We start from the raw sequence: 25,652 nt of genomic DNA, 5'->3' as shown, positions 1-25,652 counted from the left end.
TGTACATAGGGTGGGGATACAATTGCACACATGTGCACGTGCAATTAATATACCCACAAACATGCGCACCACCAACAGTGGCCTTCCTGCTGTTTCCCCAAGGCGCCACATGTCCCCTTGGCCTGGGGCTGACATTCGCTGTTGTTCCTGCACCTGTAGGCTCCTTCCACAACTTTATGCTTTGTCCCAGCATTGCTTTCTTGCGTATCACCAAATCCCCGAATTTAAATGTCCAACTCCCCTATCCCAGCACTCCATACACTTCTTCCCTGTTTTATTTTTCTCCACAGCCCCTAACACCTCCTCCTCTATAACTTATTTATTTTGTTCTCTAACAGTAGCATGTCTGGCACATCAAAATGCTCAAAAACATTATTTGAATAAATTTAAAGATGATGTAAATGATGTCAGCTTGGTACCCTGATAAACTTTCTAGATCAGTTCCCCACTATAAACACACATTTTCTTTTATATTTCAGTAAGAAGATATGCTCGTTCCAATATCCAAATGTTTTATTTTTTTTCTCAAGAGATTTCTTAGCTTCCCTCATTTTCAATGGCCTTCTAGGCTGTTTATTTGATGTTTCCTAGTTTACTGAGGACTACCTCACAAAGGGGTTTTCCAAGCAAAAAAATCCCACGGAGAGAAAAAAACAAAAACAAAAAACCCAACCCTGCTACAGGAAAGAAAAAGATTTGCTGCAGGAGATCACATAGGCAAAGTGAAAAATGGAGTTATACGCAGTGGCCTACTCAGTAGGAGAAAGAAATTGAACTGCCCAAGGAATCCCTTCCTCGAATGAGATGTCTCTGGCAGTGGTCCTAGCTACCCCCACTCCAAGGACAATAATTTTCCAGAAGAGCCATTTGGACATATGGTTTACTTTCCAATCACTTGAGAAGCTCTCCAGCAAATGTGTCCTGAGAAGATGTCTACAGTGTAGGTATGATTTCAGAAGATGGATCTGCCTGAGTGATTTTTTGCCTGGACTTGGCTGGGACTTTTTCCATCTATTCTAATTTTTTCAGTCTAGATTTTTATGAGTATTGAATAATAAGAGTATTTTAGATGTCTCTAGTAGCTGAGATCCAGTCTGAGACAAAGGACCTCTGAGACTGAAATATAAATAGAGAAGGGTTCAGGATGACATCATGTTGTATGCACACCAGAAGTGACCACAAATAACCTACAATAACCTTTAAAATTAGTTTTTTCCTGACTTCATAAAACAATATTTTATTTGGCAGGCATGTATTGGCAAGCTCTTTCAAAAGCTCTATTTGTTTTCTGTATCCAGGAAGACGCAACCAGTGTTTTCACATAGGTTTCCTTCTAGGCTGTGGTTTTGCCATTCCTGCTTCTTTATGAGTGGCTGCTGCAGAATATTTTTCTTTGGGACATTTATTAAGAGTAACAAGAATATGAATGAAAAGCCGTCCTTATAACAATGCAGGGTGGGTTTCTGCTTCCATATGTAATGCAGACAAATCTGAAGGACAGAAGAAGAATGTATCAGCAGTGATATGGTTGCTTAATCTGAGGTTATATAATAACATGCAGTTGGATTAAAAAAATATAGCACACAGAAGGAAATCAGTCCATGTGTCTTTAAATGCATTAATTAAATCCAAGGTTAGAAAGAGGATGTAAAATCATAACATAGTTTTGAAAAAGGTATAGAATTATCCAAGCCAAATTAAGGTGCAGCAGACAGTAGAAAAACACAATCTCAAAGTTACCGCATAGGTTAGCCAATTGTTCCAGTTTTCTTTTTTTAAAGTCCCCATTATTATACAATAAAAGTAATCTATTTTTCTAAATATTTTAACATATTATAAAATCCTTTTGAATCTGATTAATTTCATATCACTCAGGTTTTCAAATTTCTACTTTTTCCTAAAAGACAAAGGATGACTAAGTACATCTTTTCTAATACAATAAAAACAAAATCAACATTTTCCAAATAAACATTCCTTCTAGTATAAGTCACTATATTTCATTTTCTTTTGGTTACTAGTAATCTTTTACTCTCACACAGGCAAAAGAGGAAGGCTCCAATAATTAACCTTGTGCTGTTGACCTAACCAAAATTAACTGGCTATGCAACAATTTAGTTGTCCATATAAAAACAGGAAGAGAGATTTCCCCAAGTAACCCTTATTCACCATGAGAAAAACAGCTGGTGCGCTCTCCTCCCTGTAAGCCTGTGGGGCATGGATGAAAGGATGTATATTTCTGATATCCTCTCTTGTAAATGGCTGGTTTTCTTTTTTTCCAGTGGAAGTGTGCCAACACTCAGTTCCTGAGGGGTGGGGACCCAAGAAAGTCTGGTCAAAATATTTAGAATTGTACCTTTATAAGACGAGGTCTGTGAAAATGAACAGAGTTCCCCCACTGGTGTTACAGGAGTAATCACTACAGAATCATAGTGGAAACCTATACCTTCTCCTCCTACGAAAGGAGAGAAAGATTAAAAAGAAACACTGCCGTTCCAACAACAGAAATCAAAGTTTTAGTACCAGACTTCTTTGTGTCCTGTTTTCCAGTAGTTCTGCTACATTTCCCACAGTACACTGCTGGGATTTTTTATTTTTTATTTTCGCTACGCATGCTCACACATCTGTTGCACATGTGTGATCAACCGACGAGATTTTTTGAGCCAAATGTCCTGTTAAATGGACAGAGTGGGCAGAGCATTCCTTTGAGAGTTAGATTTGGCCTCTGGTGGGTTGCCTCTAAATGCAATGGTGTAATAAAGAAAAGAAATCTGCTCATTTGAATTGCATTGAAATGAACTGTGTCCTCCCCTAAAATACCATATGGTAGTGATCCCTGGAGGTATGGCCCATAACACCTAGGCCTGGCAGACTCCGCTGGAAGGCTGTAAATGTCCCTGTGTAGTGAGACTGTGAAAGGCAAGATAGTTGACAAGAAGTCTGCAGGGTGAAACAAGAATCCTATCTGATGTCCTTCAATCAATCTGAAATGAAAGAAAGTAGATTGAACAAAGAAATCCCAGCAAGTCGACTTGGAGAAATCCTTCTTCTCCCATTAAAAAGCAGTTCTTGGATCTCACCTCCAGTAAAGTGAAACCGTATGGAAAGAAAGCTGTTTCACCTGAGCAGTAGCCAGAGTTTCTTTGCAGCAAATTATCTCAATAAGACTCAAGTGCATGTCTGCAAAGCAAAATGCAGTCTTCATAATCAAACCTCCACCAGAGCTGAGAGCAGATGGGCCCAGTAACCGGAGACGCGAGAGTCCTGCCTCTGCTTTGGCTAGCACTCTCAGTGAACCTGATCCTACCGCAGGTAGTAGCTAGTGACCTGCATGCCATTCTATGAAGTCTCTCAAGGGGCGCGCGTGCGCACATGCACGCGCGCGCGCGCGCACATACACACACACACACACACACACACACACACACACACACACACGGCTTTTTTAGTGGGGAGAAATTCAGGTAATGGCGGTGAGTTGCTGAAATGCCTGTGTGGCAAACAATAGACAAAAATAGCCTATTTTATCCCTTATAGCAGTAAAGCACTGCTATAGAAGTATTGTATCTAACTACAATAAAACCCCAATAACCAGTAGTAGTTATAAACTTTTTACATATATCAACAGCTCAATTCTGGTCTTTTCTTTCATCTTTCTTGTAAAGGGACAAATTTTCCACTAATTTAGTTTATAATGAAATATATTCATAGAAATAATATGGTAAATTACCTCAATACATGAAGTTATTCCTACCTGAATTGTTTCTATTTTAATATAATCATTATAAATGGTATCTGTCAACAGGTAAAAGAATTCCTAAAACTATAGTTTGTTCTCAATTCTCACTTTTCTTTTTTTATCTAAAAGCTTTGACAACTAAATAAAAGCCCATCCATGTACTCAACTTGAAATATAGGATTTATATACTTTTGTTCTTTCCTGAAAATTTGCGTTTTTTTATGTCAAATGTAACTTTGTGCTTTAATTTCTACAACTGTTTTGTGATAATTTTGAGGAAACTCAGTTATTCATAAAACAGATATTGTATAATGAAATAATAGCAGCTAGCACATATTGGGCAATTTTATAGTAAATGAGTTAATAGTAACTCATTTCGTCTTAACCACAATATGGTATGATTGGTATTATTATTAGCCCTGTATTTTACAGGTGAGGAAACTGAAATTTAGCAGGGTTTTGTAATATGCCTAAGGCTAAAAGTAGGCAGCGTAACTGAGGTGTAATCCTGTCTTGTTTCCAGAGCCAGTATTCTGAAGAGTCTACTACACCATAATGTAAGAAGAGATTTTGGTTTGGTTTTGTTTTTCAAATCCAGAGTCTAGAATGGTCATTTCAAAACTGTCTTCCCTACATTCTAAGACCATCAAAAGGGAAGATTTCTATTTACTCAATAATTTCATAGTAGTTTTAAAAACCATCATGCAACAAAACTTTTTCTCCTTCAAATCTGAATATTTGCCTTGACTAAAGTATTCACCCATTGTCTCAAATTCTGCCTCTAATAATATTATAAAGCTTAACTTTTTCTTTAACCTTTTCTTTGACAGAAAAAACACATTTCTTTAACCTTACCAGAAAAGTCAAGTTTTTTTCTTACTTTCTAAAGCAAAGTATTTTGCCAAAAGTACAGACCTCTGAGGAAAAATAAATAGATTTTGCTTTGAAATGTTCTGAAGTCTTAAAATTGTTTGAGTCATTTTTACTTGAGGACCTCTATGAATTTGAGGATCAAAAAATGACTCTTGGAAATTAAGTAGCAGACAGCTGACATTCCCAATGACATCTGTATTTCAGAATAATCCTCACAGTATTAACGTAGATAATTCTTTTTTTCCATTAACTATAAGATTTTCAAATTTGATACTGAAACACCAAATAAATGCGAGCCCATCTTTGTCATTGAAAAAGAGGACACTGGGTTTTGAAGCTGTACACAAATCCATATATTACCACCCTGTTTATCATTTGAACAGAGGAATCCTGAGTGCCAAGTGTGTGGGAAAAATATTTATCTTATTTTTACAGATCCAAAAGCTGATGCATAGAGATTGAATGATACTTATGAGGTCAATGAAAAGATCAACAGAGCTGTGATGAGCCAAATCTACATTCCACAAATAGTCTAAAAATAAATTGGATTTCCAAGTCATATATTACCAGCATTTTATAATATCTTGCAAAATTAATATATTCATATATTCATAACGTTCATTTCAGCTCTAATTTTGGCCATCAACATTTTATCAGATTCACAGGAAATTCCCAGCACAGTGTGCCAACTGATCTAAGAGCATCAAATCCAAAGGAGTCACATCCATACATAGATGTATGTTTTTAATTTACAGGATATGTATTTATAAAATGCACTGTATTATCTGTGGTAAGCAAAACAAAAGTACTAAGTGTGCTCTTCGACTGGGACAAGACTACAGAAATACAAATTCTCGCACTTCTCAACTTATTTCTATTAGCTATTTTCTGGCCACTGTAATAATGCTACTAATTGTATTGAATATAAGTTTGGGTGTGGCTGGGTTTCCTTTTGGATGTTTGGTGTCTCTCATCTAATCATTTAGAATCTTAACGAATCTAATAGAGGATTTATTCTTTCAGGCATCTATATCAATAAGTCCTATCCCTTGCTGAATTTAAGTAAAATTGTTTTAAAAAGTTTTAGTGAAAGTAAATAGCATTCTCTATCCATTGGCATCTCCAAGACTTCAAGAAGTAAGATCCTGATCAGACATTTAAGAATGGTCTAAGAACATTCTTCCTGAAATTTCATATTTGAATTAAAGTTTAGAAATTAATATTTATAGGCTTCCCCCCACCCACCCACGCACAGAGTAAGAAATAAGCAAATAAATCACAAATAAGGATTTTGCACACTGGTCTCAGGCAGATGCCTCAGAAACCTTTCAGTTCAACTGTTTGTTCCCCAGTTAGCAGGCAATATGTTGTGTGTGAAAACTCTCATATATAATCAGGGATTTGAGCTCAGCAACACTTTTGCTCACTTTCTCTTCCTCTCCCCTCCCTTCCCAATGTCCTTTTACTTCCCAATCTGCCAAATCAAATACTAAATCAGGAGCAATAGCCAACAATTAGCTTTTTCAATTAAAATATAGAGTTCAAAGTTGACTCCAGAGTGAGTAATTGCTTTTGCAAACCACAACCAGCAGGCAGCTGCCAGATTATTACAACAGTTTATTTAACCTCAAAACATCTGATCAATTTTATTATCTCAGCAGAAGGGAGATATCCTGGAGAGTAGCATTTAAAATATACTACTCATCCTAAATGCCTGAGAGGAAATACAAGTTCTTCAATGCTATAAATATCCTTTTGCCATCACCTTGCTGAGAAAACAAACTCCAATCACACTTTCTTCACTCGAAAGTCAAAGGAAATAAAGAAACTGAATGCAAAAGCATCATGACATCAGCTGGGCCAGGAGTGTGGGGAAGGGGCCAGGAACAGACAATTTTAAAAATTACAGGGTTTAGAAGTATTCAAACATCCGGCTCATGATGTTTGGGGTTTTTATTCATCCAGAAAGGAGACACAGAGAGGGCTGCCAACCTCACCAAAACAAAAAATATCACGTTTCCAGAATCCTGATTTGGCTGTCTCCACAATGCCAAATTTATTATTCTCAAATCTGCTCTACAAATGGAGGGACACAGTGGACTGGAATCTCATTACACAAATGGGCTGACCAAGCCTCAGAGCCCCTGCCTCCCCCAGCGAGACCAGGGCCTGCAACAGCACCACCCTCTCCTCCTGGCCTTTACCAAACGGTGCCTCTGGGGATTTCTCCCAAGTCCTTCTTCCTGACGTTTTTACCCCCATTCTGCTAGGCCTCCCCTACAGGTCTTTGGATTTAGCCTCCCTCAGTGCTTCTGCAAGCCCGTTGCACCCTACCGCATAAAACAGGTCGTGCTGATGGATTATTTCACCTTCCCCACCCTCTTCGAAGGGGCAATGGTGGATAAGACGCCAGACTCTTCGGTCAGTCCTGCTGCATTTCAATTCCAGTTCCACTCTACGCAAACAGAAAAATCTTGGGCAAGTTGCTCTTTTTCTCTGTAGCTCAGTTTCTTCACCTCATCGCTTTGTTGTGAGGATTTTGTGTCAAGTGCTGAGAACGGGGCCTGGCACAGAGGAAGTGCTGTGGAAGTGTTAGCAGTTTGTTTTTATCATTCAGTCAAGATGCATTCTTCGGTTACCTTTGGCTCTGAATCTTGCCTGTTGGACAGTTCTACCCACTCTCAGGCCCGGCTCCCAACTCTTGGAACATCTCCTCAAATAGCCTGGAAGGAGAGGTCAAACAGTGAGCTACCTGGGCTCCTCTTGTGTCCTGACGTCAGGGTCATGTTATTGTATAAGAAAGCTTTAATGCAATCGTGTATCCCTCACCTTTCCAGCAGTTCAATCACCTTGAACAATGTCCCAGGTAGACCCAGAATACAGGTAAGCTACAGTCATTGCCAAAATACACCATCATTCACAGCTACACCAGTATGATAAAGGATATTGATTTGTAAAGATTTTGAAAAATTCTGTGTTACTTTTAATCTGTCAACAGTGTTCTTACAATATGTTCATGTCATTCTGGGGACAGATGTTTGTTGCTTTAAATTACTGCAGAGTACTCCAGAGTGTGTGCCCATGACATTTTTACCTGTCACTCAGTGCAAGCTATTTAATTAACAACAACAGAATAAATATTAATATCCAATAGTCAGTCTCATACTGAATCAACATGATCTCAACTCACAGTGGTTCTGGTAATTCATGCGGGATTTTTTTTCTTCCAGTCTTTTGCTTAAGGGTTTACCACCTGAATTATTGAGACAAATGATTCTCTCTTTCACTTTCCAGTAAAAATCTACTCAGAAACATTAGCATTCTTTTGTTTTGAAATCCACTTGTTGGCCACCAACATGTTTTGTTGGTAAAAGTAAATATCTTTCAGAGACACAGACCAACATAAAACACAGACATGTTAAAAGCTTTGTGGAAATAGTCAGGCCATGAATAAAAAGTAAATAATAAGTCAGCCATGTTCTCAGCATCTACAGCATGTTGATTATAAAAATGGAGGACATGCACAAGCTCCTAGAGATGTTTATTCTAATTTCTGCCTTGCAGCACTATTTGACATAATGCAATACTGGAAACAATTCAAATGCCTATCAATGAGAAACTGCAGTCAAAATAAAATACGGGTTTTTATGCAACTACAAAAGATGACGTAACTCTGTAAGTACTGACACAGAAACATCATAAAAATACATTGTAAGTGGAAAAAGCAAGCCACTGAAGAGTATTTTTTCAGATGACTCTACTTTTGTAAAAAAGAAAAGGAAATATACATGTATAATAATGTGACTATATACAAGATTGTATAGAAAATATCCCAGAAGATTTGGATTATACCGAGAGATAGCAAAGCCTACGAGAAGGAGAAAAAAATGTACCTTTTAATTTTTGTCCTTCAGTACCATTTACATATTTTTGGTTGTTTACAATAAATATTAATTTTATACTAAACTTTTCTAAACCTAAATAAAATAAAACTATAACAGAGAAGCCTGGCCTTTGCGGAAGGTTGGAGATTTGTTTTCATTTACAAATAGGTTAGTGGGGGATCTGACCCAGTGACAGCATCATTCGGACGAGCTGGAGCAGATGTAAGAGGAACCAAGGAGCAGAGCAAAATTCACCCCCTACCCCGAACCTCTCATTAAAAGGTAATGTAAATCAAAATAATATAGCCATTTCCACGGAGACTCAACAATTACAAAGTTCTTTTCTTTTTTTAAATTGCAATGGAAAAAAAAAACGTTTAAGTTAAACGGAAGCAACAACTTGCAGTGACCTGAGAGGTTAGGAGTAAGCTCTTTTGTGGCCATTGACGCTCACAGGAGGGGGATTCTTAAAAACTCAGAAACGTATTTCAAATAGTTTAGATGCTAAGAAATCAATTTGTATTAAAATACATTTGAAATAACATGCATGCACCTTTTCCTTTATGAAAATTACATACAGTTTAAAATGTATTTTGTCAATAAAAAGCTAATATCTCAACTTTTCCTAAGTATTTTACTTTTGAGCTTTTAAAATGATGTTTTAATATTCAGTGTTTCAAAATAGATTATAAACTACTTTTAGTTTTTTCTCCAAATATTCAAACATAAAAAGTTCAATGCAAAATGGAACTTGGAGGTTAACATCGGAATTTGACTATAGTTCAAATTATTTACAGGAACTGGGAAAAACAAATTTTTAACAGAAATATAAAAGTAAAAATGAGGTAAATGCAGATCCAGTCATCCTAAAGTAAGCAGTGCGTTTATCCCTGAGAAATATCTATTTTAAATTTTTCTAGGACAGGTAAGCAGTCTTTTTTTAAAAACTTAAGAATTTAACATTGATTTTGTTACTATATAATCAAACCAGTTCTCTAGTGATGCAGTTATCGTAAATGTCTGGGAAAGCCATAACAGAGAGTAGCAGGCTAACAGGTAAATACTAGAATGATATCTATGGCAATTAAAACAATAATGACCACAGACCTAACAAATTTGGTAAGATACACACAATGCAAAACCAAGGTGTTTTACAATGATAGCCACAGATAATTGATCTATCTTCTATTTCAACATAATGATTTTAAAATCTGACTTCTTTACATATAGAAATAAAAATAATATTTGTTACATAGTTTACACTACACTGATTTTTAACAATTCTTTTGCTTACCAGTATATTTCATATTTTAATAAGAAAAATATTAGAATATGAAATAAACTCTAGGTATTTGCAGTCGAATCTTGCTTTCTTGCTCATTTACCAGAAGCCAGGCAAATGGAAGGAAATATTTATGATGTTATACTCCCTCTTGTGGCCATTTTTAATATGGAACGATTAGTAATGTCTCTACACAACCTCAGTGTATTTTGAGCCTCAAGATTCTCATGATCCTGCAAGGGGCTTTGCAGGTTGTCTAATCAACATTCCTGTGATGCAGGAACCTCAGAGGAAGCCAGCTCATGCTCCTGTCTATGTTTCACTCCTTCAGGAAAGCTACTGTTTCTACTTTGGAATAACTATCACTAGCAAGTTACATTTATATTGAATCTAAATTCCACCCTGTGAGACCTGTTATTTGGATCTCTTGAAGAAACTGGGGAGGGTTTACTCTGTTTTGCACTTTGCCCATCGTTAAAGCATATTTAGAAAAATCTCATCCTAAGAGTAGCCACTAGACAAATGAAAAATAGCATTAAGAAGCCATTTAAAATATGTATTGTTTCAGGCAAGAGTAACAAAATTTGAATGTACCACTAATAATCCATGAAATTAAAAACATAAAATGCTTCTGTTATTATATAATACCATTACCGAGCATATCCCAAACGGAGTGTTGTACCTAACAGCAAATAGTTTATGCAAATATGCTCCCAAAAAATGTTTGTTAATTTCTATTTAAAGAAATGGTCCTTTACTTTGTATAAAACTACATAATTCATTCTTATAATAAGGGAGACTCAGGTCAGCGGGTTATTTTTGCCAGCCCACTGTGGTAGGGGCTTGCATGGAATCTAAAAGACTTTGAGGGACTTAGAGCCCAAGGGATAAAGTAAAAATATCTGTACGAAGTACCAGAACTTAGTCATAGTAAAGAGACTCAAAGTGAACCTATCCTACAAATGAACCATTTAATCTCCCCAATTAAATGGCTTCAAACGGATATTCCCGCCATTGTGTTATTCACCCCTTGAGCAGGAAACCACTCCTGTCCCTTTCTTCACCCCTTTGCACTCGCACCTGAGAAACCTGTCAGTCATGCTTGCCTCAAGCTGGAGACGAAGCTCCAGGCTTAACCTTGGCTTCACCGATGGTTTTTCATTCCCATGTATACCCTATGACAGATTAGCTTGCCTTTCATATTTTCTGCTGCTGATGGAAGTGTTTTGGAAAGGTACAGAGAGCAATGAGACTTAGGACAGGTGTGAGGGCGTGTCGTGGTGGGGAAACCATGGCAGACACAGCACTTCAAGGTAGGAAGGAGGGGAAGTATGTAAAGGAGGAGGCGGGAACACCAAGGACAGACTTGTCTAGGACGGCCCAGATCCACTTTCCCACCGAGAATCAAGTTCAGCCTTTTGAAAAGCAAAGTGCCACCTACCCCAGAGGAAAATTAAAGGACTTTCTTTTCTATAATAATACTAATTTTATTTACCCTAGGTCTCCTGGGAAGCACGATTTTGTAAAATCGCTACACGATTGCTGGGGTGAGGTGACAGGTAGGAGGCAGAAGTATTGGGATGTGGATGACCAGCTGGTAGACTGGACTGCTTGGGCATGCACCGCTGTTTGTACAACTGAACACCTTATATGGCGTGCGGGAGGTGGGCGGGGTGGGAGTAGAGGAGGGTAGGCTCTAAAATATCAACTACCATGGGGAAAAGCATACATAAATTTTATAAATCCCTTAGAAACTGTCATTTGGGGACCAACATGCCCTCAATTAGATTTCCCTTCTCTGTGGGAAAGGAATTTGCTTTCCTTGAATAAACACTAGATTACATAGTTGTCCGGCATTTTGAGGCCATATTGAAAAATATTTATCTTTAAATTCTAGAACTACCTTGAGTTTAGAGAAATTACAGTCTGAGAAGCCCTGGGTAAAACTGTGATGAGCTAAAGAATCAGAAGCTTTAAATTCTTCTTTAGGCTAAACCAGAGAAAGTATTAGTAAACTGAAAAGATAGATATATTGATTTATTAGTTCATTCACTCGCATATTGAGCAGCTACTGTATATAAAGTGTTGTGTTTAATAACTTGAATATCAAGACAAGGGAAATTAGTATGATCCTAACTAATGAATGCGTTGTATTTCTAGAAAAAAACTTTATGAAAAATTACAAATTTTATGTAAAAAACTTTTCAATGGATATTTTATTTTTAGGTTGATACTATAAACTGTATTAAGGATTCTAGTTAATTGAGAAAAAAAATAACATAAGGACAACTAGGTGGAGCTAAAGAGATGAGTTAATTATTCACAGGTGATAACAGAGGGAAAGTAAACACTACATTTTTCTATAGAAATTAGATCTATTTCAATATTCACTGTCAAGTGACATAGTTTATTGGCCTATTTAGTTGATGTTACTATTTAAGTGTATTACAATTGAGATCCCCAACCTCCTCCCTATAAATATAGTATATGATTTTGAGAAGTAGACTATGAGGTCTTAAATGAATATTCCGGTTTGGAGCTTGACTTTCAGCTATGCCCCTTGAATACGTGTAACCACATCATTGTTCCATATATACCTGACAGCCAATAATGCATAGAACACACAAAGTTCTTCCTGTGCCATAATCTCATGGAAAAATTTATAAAGCATCACTCTCTTAGTGGGTTGCAAAATGTCAGCAGTTTTCTGGTTCAAAAGCAACAGAAAAAAAATCTCCCTAACACACATCATGCATCTCAGAAGGAACAGCAATAGTATGGCCAAAGTGATCCTAATTAAAAACATACTCTATTCCTAAGGTCAACTGCAGGGATATGAAAGGGCTATGTGAATTTATGCTTTTATTTTCAAAGCACTATTTCAATCACAAACCTAGAAGAATATCGATGCAGAGTTCCTTTTTGCTCTAAGAAGTGCATTTCAAAATTGGAGAGGATATTTATCTAAAAATATTTGATATGTGCTTAAGTCCATTTCTATTGATAAATTCTCAATATTCTGATGTCTAAGCTTTCTTATTTAACTCCTACTTCCCCACTTAATATAGACTATACTTCCTTCTTAGCCCCTTCCATTTACTTCATTCTCAGAAATCCACGTTATGAACTTGAACCAGAGTCCTTACGTCTAGTTAACACAGTTTGTCCAGTGCATGGCTGTGGCCTTTCCATGAATTAGATAAACTGTGGCAAAATCACTCTTGTTAGTTTGAGACTTTCTCCATATGTTGTGTTTAAGTCTAAATAGTCTATGCAGAAACTATAGGAATCTTAGGGAAAATAAAACTTATCTTTTGATACCTTCTATCTACCATATATCTCCTATTTCCCAGCCCCTGTCCCCTACCACACTGTAGGAGCAGTTCTCTAATCATGACCTTCTCTCCCTGCTGTTCAAAGCTAGGAATAAATTAGAACAATGATTCTCAAGACAAGGAAGACAATGAGAATAGAAGTATAAGAATCTTGCATCATTCTAAAAATTGTTTTAGGACTATAACTTTCTATCTTGAAAATATATTATTTTTTATAACAAAAACTTCAGAGAGCAAATGTCAACTAAAATATCTTGGCTGGTATAATATTTTTTTCCCTTGTTGTTTCAATAAATTACCACAAACTTGGTTTCAAACAACACAAATTTATCATTTTATAGTTCTATAAGACATAATTCCAACACAGATCTCACTGAGTTGAAACCAAGGTATCAACAGGGCTGCATTTCTAGAGCTTCAAGGGGGCAAATCAGTGTCCTCGCCTTTTCCAGCTTCTGAAGGACACCTGCAAGCCTTGGCTTGTGGCCCCCTCTTCTGTTTCCCAAGCCAGCAGCGTTGCCCCTCCCTGACCATTCCCTCCACAGCCATCCTTCCCTCTGACTCTCCTCCTGGCCTCCATTTCCATTGTTAAGGACTCCATCCAGAAACATGTATAAAGGGCCCACGGACAAAGCCAAAGGAGGGAAGGGTTGAGGGTGGAAGGTGGGGGTGGGTAGGGCAGAGGAAAGTGCTAGTGGGAAAATGGAGCCAACTATACCTGAACAATAAAATAAATAAATAAATAAATAAAATTAAAGGACTCAGAATTATGGGGCCCACCACTTACCCCAGGATAATCTAGTTAAGGTCAGCTGATGAACAACCTTAATTTCACTTTCAATCCTAATTCTCCTCTGCCCTGTAAAATAAAACATCCACAGGTTATGGGGATTTGGATGCAGACATCTTTGGGGAACCATTTATTCTGCCTACTCCAACTGGTGAGAACAGTCATTTAGGATGATAATTATTAATTATAGGAAAAGTGCCCCTTTAAAGCAAGACACAATGCACAAACGCAAATCAAAAAAGTGGTGAGGCATGAGATATTGAAGTTCATCAGAGGGGAACCACGTTGGGAAAGCTGGGCAGCACTGGCTTGGTCCTGACATTGGCTGATCGGGAGGTGGTTTGGTAGGGTGGGGAGGCAAACTCATTTACTTATGTGGGAGCTGAGGTGTTCGCCTTCAATCTGCAGCTGAGGAGCTTGTGCCCTTGTCAAAGTCACTCTGTTTTCCAGTTTCTTCTGTGAAATGAGCAGTAGGGCCAACAGTCCCTAAAACAACTAAAATGATCTCAAAGTGAAAATAAATAGCCTCAGATGGGTCCCCACATGGAAATTTGTAATTTAAAGAAAAGGAAAGTTTTAAAATGTGTGTCACCTGTAGTGAGGGTAGGTACCCCTTTGACTTCGCTACCACACCGTTTGAAGCAGTCCTATTCCATCACTGGTGCAACGTGTAAAATCACAGAGAAAGCACTTATTTGTTCCTCTTGTGTCATTTCCGTCATATTGGTGATGTTTATTGCCCTGTGTCTCTCTTCACTTTGTTCTTTTCCTGGACTCTGAATGTCTCCGGTCGGCGTTGCGGATGGTCAACAGTGGTCATAAATGCTAGTGCCTGTACCAGCCAGGCAAGAAAGCAAGTGGAGGCAGAGTGTGCGCCAGCAATGACTAGCGGGGCTTCCGGACCATTCGAGCGTGTGACTGCCTGCAAAAGGCACCGGCTCCTCGGGCTGAGATCACTGGCCTGGCAAGAAAAAGGCCTTGCCTTGCTAGATGCCTGCATTTTCAGAATAAAATTTCCACTTCCCAATTTTCAAACATAGGCAGCTCTTTCATATTTTAATACAAACATAAAAAAATAATATGTGGTTGCACCCAGCTAGAAGGTTTCCGGTGTGTAAAGTTTGGCTAATTTTCTAGTCCTTATAAAACTAAATGCTACAGAATGTCACTCAACATAGGGATATACATAATAAAGCTCGCACACGCTTGTGGGAAAGAACATACTCTTGTACTGAGGAAAGAGTTGGATGATCCAGCATTAAGATATGATTTGCATTAGTATTTTCAAACGTTTCTCCATTTTATTTTTATGATTTTATATGAATCATAAAAGCCTTTAAATTCTTCTTATACTACCAAAGCATAAATCAAGTCCCTTCAAAAAGAAGTTTTGAGGGGAGACAGGGGTGGGAGGAAGGGTTTGGTTTGTGATATCACACTGAGATTATTCTGGTCATCGCTGAGAGCCCGAACATAATGAAACATTTGTAATAATCAAATGCTGAATGCCGTGTTTTAAATGACAATGTCAGTAAAATGAATAACATGCATATTTCACAACTTTTGGGGCAGAGAAAAGCCTGCAACACACACACACACAATTATGTATAAATATGTTTTCACATAGAGAGATGTATACGGACCTTCACTGCTCAATTGATCTCAATGCATATGCTGAAGTCCAAACAGGAAAAGTGAATTCTACCACCAGGTGGAGCTTAGCTTCCATTTAAGTAGCAAATATATAAAAAAAAGATTTCAAGGGATTATTTAAATTCTTTGTATATCCTAGGAAAAGATTGGAAAACAGCAAAGGAACTTGGGTGTTTTGAAAGGCCAGTTACGCAGGACTTGAGGTATTCTTTATGGGAGTTCTCAACAATCCGGAGCTCAGCGGCCGCTCATAAATGATTTGACAACTGACTTCCTTTCTGTTCTTTTTCCATTTCCTTGCATGAGAATGTTGTTAAATTCCTATACATTTAGGCACTTGCCTTTAAATAAAAACCACAGACACTGCTAGTGGAGGCCCTAAGAACTAAAACTACCAAAAGAAATAGCTTCCATTATGAAAAGATTGCACTATTTCTGTTACCCATTAGATGAAATGAAATTCAGTTCATAAAGGATCTATGGCAGAGCCTGATTATTCAGGTGATAATGAAAGTTACTTCTGCCATATTCACAAGGAGACAACCATTTCAGATTAATCATGAATAATCCCTACCAAATCAATGTGTTAGGCATCTACAAGACACTCACTCTGTGTTCAAAGCATTTCTAGGCCTTGTAGAGCAGCCAGTTGTAAATTGAGATTTCGTGTTTGTCCTTAAACTAAAGAGAAAAGACGATACAGAAATTAGCATGTGAACCAAGCCTTAAGGTGTGAATTTACTCCTTGTATTAATACTTACTATACAAGTAAAGAGAGGTGAGGGAGGTATCCTAGTCGAGCAGAAACAGGAATGAATATTCTAGGAAGAACGTGGATTGAGCCAACAAAGAACAGATGACATATCTAGGTGACAGTAAGAAAAGGAGTCCAAGGGCAGAGCAGGTGTACGGTCAGGAGGCCAACACGTTGGATTCCACTGCGGGGGCATTGGGGCCTAGAGTAAAGCAACTGTGAGTTAAGGTGATGGGCCATATTAAGTAGAAGACAAGTGGTGGATTTACTTGCTAGAGAAGTGGGTCAAAAGTTACTGAAGGCTGCGAGCCAGGAATGCAGAATGAGAACAGTATTTACGTGTCTTAGGAAGGCAGAGAAAATTTGAGAATCTCGTTCAGTACTACGCGTGCCTGCCTGCCTAAATTCTTTTATACCTGTTACCAATGTTTAATATTCTAGATTCAAAGGGAAGAGGTGTGTGAAACATGCCCTCTACTCTTAAGTTGTAAGATACTGCAGGTTCCAAAATGGTGAGAGAGTACTAACTACGTATAGAAGTAGAAGAATAAATTAACTATGTGTAGAAGATACAGTGGAGCACAACAGGCAACAACAGCTGTCCTAAGGCACAAGGTAAAGAGCACAGTATGATCAGGGAAGGGTAAGAGACTTACTGGTGCACGTGGCATGAGGCACTGTAGGTGGCTTAGAGTGACGAGGCCCAAAACCCACGTGATGGCAGGAGAAATAAAGAGGAAAGCCTAGACTCAGTGAATAGTTCAAGGAAAGATGGGCAGTTGCTTAGGGAAGAAGTTTAAACAAAACGGTCCAAACCTCCAAAAGAGGAAGGGCAGCAAGCAATGACGACATTGACAGGACATGAATTTGAGGAACAAGTCAAACTTGGAGAGAAAGTACAACCTCCGTTTTTTATTAAGTTGTAAGATACATGCACGTGTACAAATGTTGCTCAATAGGTGATTGGAGATGTGACTGATGCACCTGACTTATTCATCGGATGGCGGAGGGGCTTGGGAGTGGCCAGAAAATTGCACTGAATGACATTCATCATCTGTGTCCTTCATTTAATAGTTAATATATGAAAGCTGGGCTTTCTTGAGTAATTTATTTGTGCTTTGCTCTTTGTGCTTCTTCCTCTCTCTCATACTTAGAGCTAGTAGCCTGGCTTCATTGTTGTTTGCCACAAGGGGCTTTGGAAGGGAGGAAGCAGGAAGAACCTAAAGTTACAGGTGCTGGTCATTCTGGTGTAAAAGCCAAAGTCCATTAGATTTGCTAACGACCCCTGGGTAAGAGAAGACAAGGTGGGCCATTGAGGCAAGTAGAGAAAAAGAGAGCGATCTGGAGACCAAGAAGCAGAGGACAGGACCCAGGAGTCCCAGGAGGCTGGCTGTGTTACTGCTGATTGTAGGAAGAGGGGACCGATGCCTGAGTAGGAGGGGACAGTTCTGATGCTTCTTGAGACTATATATTCCTCATGCAAGAAGAGTCTGAAGGCCGCCTGAGGTTCATGTTATTTATACCCCATGGGAAATCAGGGATGAATTGATTTTTTAAAAATGTGTATTTTGGACACATGAATTTATGAATTGAGATTCCAACCCACTATATATGCTCCCATTGACTCTTGATAGCACCTGATCTACAGTCAGCCCTCTGCACCCAAGGCTTCTGTGCTTGTGGATTCAAACAACCATAGTATGAAAATATTAAAGAAAAAAAACTATATTACTGTTCGGGTAGTTTTTATGAAGACTATGTAAATAGTTATGCCTGTGATGGTTGTATGTGCATTCACCAAATGCAGACTTTTTGGGGGCGGTTGTTCCCTAAATATATACAGGGTCCAGCAGAAGTAATGCCTGCTTGAGTATGGTTGGTAAGGTCATAATATGAATGTAATAATTTATAGTTTTAATTTGAATATTTCACCTAAAATATCATATGGTATGCTTGAGTGTAATATTGTTATGTTACAGAATTACATGTTTACAACTTTGTAATAAAAGATTTTCTAATAAAAAAGGAGTGTTATTTGTGCTGGAACCTGTAACTATTTAGATAGCACTTGTTATAAGTAATCTAGAGATGCTTTAAAGTACATGGGATGATGTGTGTAGATTAAATGCTAGTACTACGCCATTTGATGAGATCTGAGCATCCATGGATTTTGGTATCTATAGGGGTCCTGGAACCAATCCACCACAGATATCGAGGGATAGTTGTATAACAGGGTGGGCAAAAGGAGGTTAGGTTATAATACAAATGAATAATACAATAATTAATAATAACATAAGAATAACTTTTTTGCATATTCACAACTGCAAACCTACTTTTGCCAACCTCCATATATTCTGCTTTCCTTCCTGAGCAAGTTTGTAAATTTCTCAAGGGTTTATATCCAAACTGATAAAGACTCAATTAAAGAATTGTTGATAATGCTACTAGGCTGAAATTAAATTTTATGCCTGAAAGGGACCTTAGCAGATTACTGTTACATTTATTGGAAGTTAACCAGATTGGTAAAGCAGTGTTTAGCTTCAGGGAGATTACATCTTAAAAGTGGACAGAGATTTTATAAAGAAAACGTTTTAATTTAATATGTAGTCAGTTTGTGAAGGTATCTCCTGGTGCTTTGTGCGTACCAGAGATAAAAGACACGTTCCCCTAACAGAAAGTTTAGAGGGGAAAAAAATGGTAGGAACCAAAGTGAAATCTTCAAAACCAAGGCCATAAGGAGAAAGAAGATCCTCTACCTGAACTTCTATCACTACCTAATAAGGCCATTTATTTCATTCTTACCATATCACCTTTGATTTAAGTTTTGTTTTTCTCATCTTTCCACCAAAAATGTCAAGGAGAAAAGGAATCCTGTCTTTGATCTCTGTAGGATTTCCATAGGACCTAGAGGTCTCGAACATAAGACTTGCTCAATAATTAGGAATGCTGTGCAGTTCTAATAATTCGGTCGGCTGCATGGCTCTCATCTTAACGACCAGGAGCACAGAGCTGTTGTTGGTGCATAACTCTACCAGTTGGCCTGAGCCCATAGAAGAATGAGAATCAAAACCAAAACTAGAACACAATTGAAAAAAGTAAACTCTAATCATTTTTATCACCAGATCTATTATTGGCCATTTTTTTTATTATTTAGGATAACTTTTAGATTGTATCAATGACAAGCAGTGTAGGAGGAACTAAAAAACACAGGGGTTGGGTATTGGCAGTGCCATTTACAAGCTGTGTGATTTGAAGATTCTCACTTGGTCTCTGCGAGCCTCAGGCTCTTCTGTAAAATCCGGATGACTGAGTTCTCAAGAAAGTTACATCAGATGTGTGAACATTGGCAAAGAGTAAAACACAACTTAATGGTAATTATTATTAAATAACTAGTTTGTCTCCAAGATCCTCTTTTACCGTAATAAAGATCACAGGGATTTATACAGAAAAAAAAGCAGAGTCTTTCTTTTCCCTACTTTGTCCATACTTGTGTTACTTTGTAAAACTGTCTTCTTTAATTTAAACGAGACTCATAAAACATTTCTCCCAGTTAGGTATGAGATATTTTTGAAAAAGGATTTTTTTTTTTTTTTTTGAGTATCGCAAATTGATCATGGCTAAGATTTTTTAAAAATTGAGATCTTGGGAAATGTATCAATATTCACACTATTTTGTGTTTAATACATGAGCATTTCTCTTGAAAATAACAGATGATAGTATCAACACCCATTCTGGGGGTTGTCTATAATCTTAGCACCAGAAATAAGAAAAGGGCTTTGGGCAGGGATGTAGTAGAGAGCAGGCAATGCTTGCTCTCTGGTGTGGGAGTCACTAGGCCCAAACATCCAGGAATCTAAAGTGTTTCTGACAGGAAACCAAGTAGGAACAGGCCTGACGAGTAGCAAACCTACCTTTGCTTCTCTCTGTAGCAGTGGATGGATGATTGCAGTTTCAGGAGAGCACGGGCCCTGCCTCCTTGAACTGTGTGCATCTGAGATCAAGCTCTCTGAGTAAGGTGGAAGTGCACCCAAAGCAGGTACTCCGAATGCAAGGACAGTCCCTTCTCTGGGGCTGCCGTGGGACATAGGGGGCAGGTAAGGCTGGAGATGGCAGTGCCCAATAGAGTGGCTTCCTCATGAGTGTCTTCAGCCACAGAAGTGGCAGCATGCAATGATGAAAAATGAAGGGTAAAGGGAGCTGAGGCACTATTTTAAAGCGTGCAGGAAATTGCTGGGGAGCATGCTGTGAGTCAGGTTCGTTTCTGGCAGAAAGCAGGTGCGTTCATGTTTTCATAATTTGGTTTAAAAATTACAAGAGTGTAAAATCATTTTTGCATCACAGGCTAGTGAGGCCACTAACATTAAAGTTATACAATCAATCCGTATTGACAGTGAGTACTGTTACATATAATTATTATGTATAAATATGTATTCATTATGTATAAATATGTACAATATATTTTATCTACTTTCTCAATTTTTTTTAGAATATTCTTTACTAAATCGGTGATGCCTAATCTCTATAAATTCTTGTAGTTGCATATAAAGCACAAGCTTACAATGCAATTGTTTTAGAACAACTCCTTCAAGAAAATGTTGACATGAAAAATACACATTTCTCTTTCTCTACATTTTCTTTCTACACACAAAAAAATCAAGAAGATATTAATGAAGATATCATAATGGTGAAATTAAACTTATGGGTTGTCTTTCTTAAGAGGAAATTTTATATTTAAGTTTTAACTTTGAGTCAAAGGCAATAAAAAAAGACCGTAATTTTAAATTTATACACTGAGATAGTTGCAACAAGAGAAGAGTGTGTATCAAAAAAGCTCTAGAGGAAAAAATCCTCTATCAGTTGTCCTCCACACTGATATATTTACGTAACTCTATCACAGATTTATATAATTATGCAAAGAGAGTCAATTTGTTATTAAAGATCAGAATAAATAATTTACATACATATTTAGTGTACTATAATAATATTAAGCAGTGGCTTCAGAGTTGAAGGACCATTTGATATTAAGCAAAAATTAAAAGTTAGTAGAATAAAAACAAAATTCCATTTAGGTAACACATAGAGGTTTGATAAAAAGTAGCGCTATGCATAACCCCATAATTAACCCAAATCTTTTAATATCCACTAAGATTCCCAAACCAGAGACAAGAATATTTGGTCTATAGTTGCTTCTCCCTGCTATCTTATTATGGCATATTATAGTTATCTTAAATTCCTGATTTATGGTAGAACTTATGGATATTCCCACTGGGATCCTCAAAACTCTTAATTTGTTTACATATTTTGGCTTCTTTCCAGTTTTATGTGAACAGTATCTGATCCAAGAAACAAACAGGCGGAAATGTCTTTGAATAGCATTCTTTTACTATCAGGTCATACACATCCCCATTCAGTAAAACAGGCAACTGAATTCCTGAACTGGGCAGTTCAGTAATACATTTTTAAAACTCAGGGGGAGATTAAAGAGAATTATTTTCTATTCAAACTAGAAAAGAAAAAGGAACTATGAACTTAATAGGGTCTTAAAAACACACACAGGATGGGAAAGAAATTCCTCCGAACTATTGAAAAAAAATTAGTAACATACAGATTTTATCATCTATTTCCTCCTCCTCCTCAAAGGGATGTTTTGTTATCCACTTAGACTGAAGAGCTTACTTTCAACCAAATTAAGGGCTCAGATGTAAAGAATAGGAAAGAAAAAAAAACCCTGACATACCAACAAACCAACCAATTTCAATAGTCCATTTTATAATGAGGTAGAACAAAGAACAAAATAGATAGCTCCAAAATGGCAAAGTTCCAGAAACCTCATTCGGTTAATCTACTCGATGCTGTGCCAAACCTCATCCAAATAACCCAATTATTACAGTCGACAGACTAGGGGAAATTCTTACAAAATTGGCCTCTATGTGGAATCTCAAATCATGTCTCCACTCGGGTCAGAAAGATCACTAGTATTGCCTTGTTGAAGCTTTTGCCTCTGGGCTTAACTGCAATTTTGCAAATTGGAAAATGAGGGAATGCATCCAGGTAAAATTCTGTATGTAGATTCAAATCAGATTAAAAAAAAATAAAGACAAAACTGCCTTAAGTAAAGAATAGTTCTTCCTTACTATAACCTAATTCTCTGAAAAACTGTCCAAAATAGAGTCGGAAGTTCTGGACTTCCAAACTCAGTTTAGCTTCAAGAGTACTAGGCGTGCCCCGAATCTCTGCATCTGCCTTTCTTCGATCATCGTATCACAAAGTTGATACAGACCTACCTCACAGAGACCATGCAAGGACTAATTAAGGGTAAACTGGAAGGGAAAAAATTGCATTCAACAAGCCAGGCTTTATCCATGCTGCTAAGCAGACCCAGATGTTTTAACAACTGTCCAGATTATTTGGTAGCATCCTCACTAAGTAGAAAATAAATTTGCATAATGCATTTCAGCTGTGAAGACATTTTTTAAAAATCAAAGATTCCAATATTTCAGATGGGAAGAGAAAAACAATCTGGCTCCATTCAGGTCAAACTCATACTGAGCACCATTCACCCCACAGTTTTCCCATTGAGAAAACATTGTGAACACATGTGCTTAGGAAAGTCTCAAGGCAAGAGAAGACTTCATACTCCCTCATGCCTGGATATTTTCTACCCTTCCTTTCTCACATAAATACTATGATGAAATTTAACTTCTCTTCTCACGTCTTTCTGAGTTGCTGAGGCACAAATGGCTATATGCAACTCTGATTCATCTCATCTACTTTTTCATCTTAGCCTTTCGTTATCCAAGTGTCTGATCATTCATTGCCTGAGGAAATCCCAACAACTATAGAGCTCACAGAGATGGCATTGATAATAATTGTATGTGAGTATCAGTCTTTGCAGATTTTCCTGGCACATGCAGATCCAAGGATGTTCCAGAATATGTTTGTGTGTTGGGGGTGGTGATAAGCAAAGGAAAGGAAGAGAATAGAAACACTGCAAATATAGAAGCTATTTTCTTTCTCTTGCTTTTAAAGAAAAAAAAAATACTTGAGATTCCCATCTTGGAGGGTCATTCTTTAAGGAATCTTAAAATAGTGTTTTGTAATATTGTATAGCATCATACTTAGGAATATAAGCTCTAAAGTTAGAGAACCAAAATTTTTTAAATATTTTACTTATTTTTAGAGGGGGGAAGGAAGGGAGAAAGGGAGGGAGAGAAATATCAATGTGTGGTTGCCCTGCTGCTGGGGACCTGGCCTGCAACCCAGGCATGTACCCTACACTGGGAATTGAACCAGCAACCCTTTGGTTTGCAGGCCGGTGTGCAATCCATGGAGCCACACCAGCTAGGGCAGATAACCAAATTTTAATCTCATTTCTCCCACTTGCTATTTGGATGACTTGGAATAAGTTATTTAAAATGTATGTGCTTTGGTTTCCTCATCTTTACATCTTTTGGTATACTACTTATCAAATAAAGTTATTATGAAGAAAATAAATTACATACATGTAAATCACTAAAAAGTTTCTGGGACATAGTAATCATTTACTAAATGTTAGTTATTTTTATTATCTATCATTTTAAATTCCCATATTTTAACTCAGCATCATTTTAGGATGAAGAAAGTTTAACCTCTTTTGGAAAATCTAACACATTCAGTTCTCCTTTTGTCTTTCAGTGACGATTGAATAGGGGAGGAAGCGATCCTCTGAACCTTCTAGCACTTTAGGATCATTTCCCTAAGCAACATTTCTCCTTATAAGCATTTTGCTTTAGCACAATGTTGGTCTCCAGACAGATCCTAAGACTTCTGAAGACAAATATACCAGACACTGCCACAGATTTTTTTTTCTTGCTTACCAATTGGTGTACATTAAGAATATTCAAAATTCATTATTATTAGAAAACATGGAGCACTCATTTAACTTACCTGTCTGTTGGAGGTCACCTGAACTGGGCTAGGTAGCCCTGCTAATCTCAGCGGGGCTTGTTCATTCGTGTGTCTATTAGAGATCACCTGATCTGGGCTCCTGTGTCCTTTTTGGAGGCAGCAAGCCAGGCTGAGCATGTTCATCTCCTGGTGGTGGCAGAAATGGAAGAGAGCAAGTAGCAACATGAACGCTCTACTCTCCGGGTCTAGTCTCAGTGGCGAGCTGCCATTTTAACTTGCTCTATTGGTCAAAGCAGGTCATGTGATAGATCCCAAAGTCAAGAGATAGAAATACATTCCTCCTATGGAAGCTAAGTGAGAGGAAGGGATATTTCTCAACAATAATTCAATCCACCACAATCATGCCGTCATTGTTAAGTGATCACAATATTCTTTTCCATTTGTCTAAGTATAGATTTTACAGCCGTAGCAGCCACTATAACTGCTGGGAAACCTGCTAAATATGAGGGGAAAAGAAATCTAAACGAGACTTCTGGTTTTGCAAACATTCAATATATTTTATAGAATAATATACTTGGATTTCAAATTCTGTGATATAAAACATCACATTGGTATGTTTTCAGAACAAAGGTTCTATGTAGTTTATTCAGTTGTAACTGAGTGAGTTTGAAAATGTATACGTATATATTACCAAGCAGCCAGTGGGGCCTTGCTGCCCGCCGCCACCCTCCAGGCAAAATTCTGCAGGCAAAGTTTGGGTGGTAAAGGAAAGGAGTCTGTATCAAAGACTACACGATTTTGGAATAACAGCTTTCCAGTTGCATTAGTCACTTATACCTATCAACTAAGGCTAAGCTCTTTAACTGTTTAGTTACAGTTTTAATCACTTAAGTCAATCAATTAAGGCTAAAACCATTAACTCCTGAGTTCTTCTATCATTCCCCCTGTTTTTAATTATCTTATTTCTATAGGATTAGTTCACAAACTAAAACAACATAAGATAAAAACACTACACAATTTTAGAATAATGACAGGCTTAGACCTCAGACCCATCCCTTCTAGAACACGCAAAGAAAAAGAACCCTGTTACCCCCTGCCAGGGCAGCCTGATCCCAGGCTGTGCGAGGAGCTTCTTCTAGCACCCAAAATACGGTTTTTGGGGAAATGCAGGCAGCTGCAGCATGATCATCCAGGTATTCTCAAGGAAGAGAGCCTAGAGCCAATCTCTGCCCTCCTTTTATTTTAAATCTCCTGGCCCATAATTCCATGTACTCTGGAGGCATTCACCTTGTCATCCAGGCCAGTCCAAAACTGCTTACCATTGCCTCGGCAACCTGCTCTATGGCCCCTCCCAGCTCCTCCCCAGTGATCCGCTCAGATCTCTCTGTATCATATATAGAAGAAATATCAATGAAAATTGCCATTTGATTTTAAAATGTCAATGGTTTATTTAGTTAT

The 25,652-nt window shown here is 37.7% G+C and overlaps 1 long non-coding RNA gene across 1 annotated transcript; it reads right to left on the bottom strand.

Annotated features, from left to right (window-relative positions):
• Positions 1-1,117: 1,117 nt before the first annotated feature.
• LOC129063098 (uncharacterized) lies at positions 1,118-7,318 on the bottom strand. Its single transcript, XR_008528330.1, has 3 exons — positions 6,944-7,318; positions 2,167-2,303; positions 1,118-1,490 (listed from the first exon to the last, which is right to left on the bottom strand). It is a non-coding gene; the product is annotated as an uncharacterized LOC129063098 (long non-coding RNA).
• Between the last annotated feature and the right edge of the window lie 18,334 nt (positions 7,319-25,652).

Source organism: Pteronotus mesoamericanus, unplaced genomic scaffold, assembly GCF_021234165.1.
Source record: "Pteronotus mesoamericanus isolate MK-2021 breed Mesoamerican mustached bat unplaced genomic scaffold, CSHL_Meso_final scaffold_85, whole genome shotgun sequence".
In the NCBI taxonomy this organism is placed as follows: Eukaryota; Metazoa; Chordata; class Mammalia; order Chiroptera; family Mormoopidae; genus Pteronotus; species Pteronotus mesoamericanus.
The sequence above is the reverse complement of the archived record's forward strand: the minus strand, read 5'-3'. Positions and strand labels throughout refer to the sequence as shown.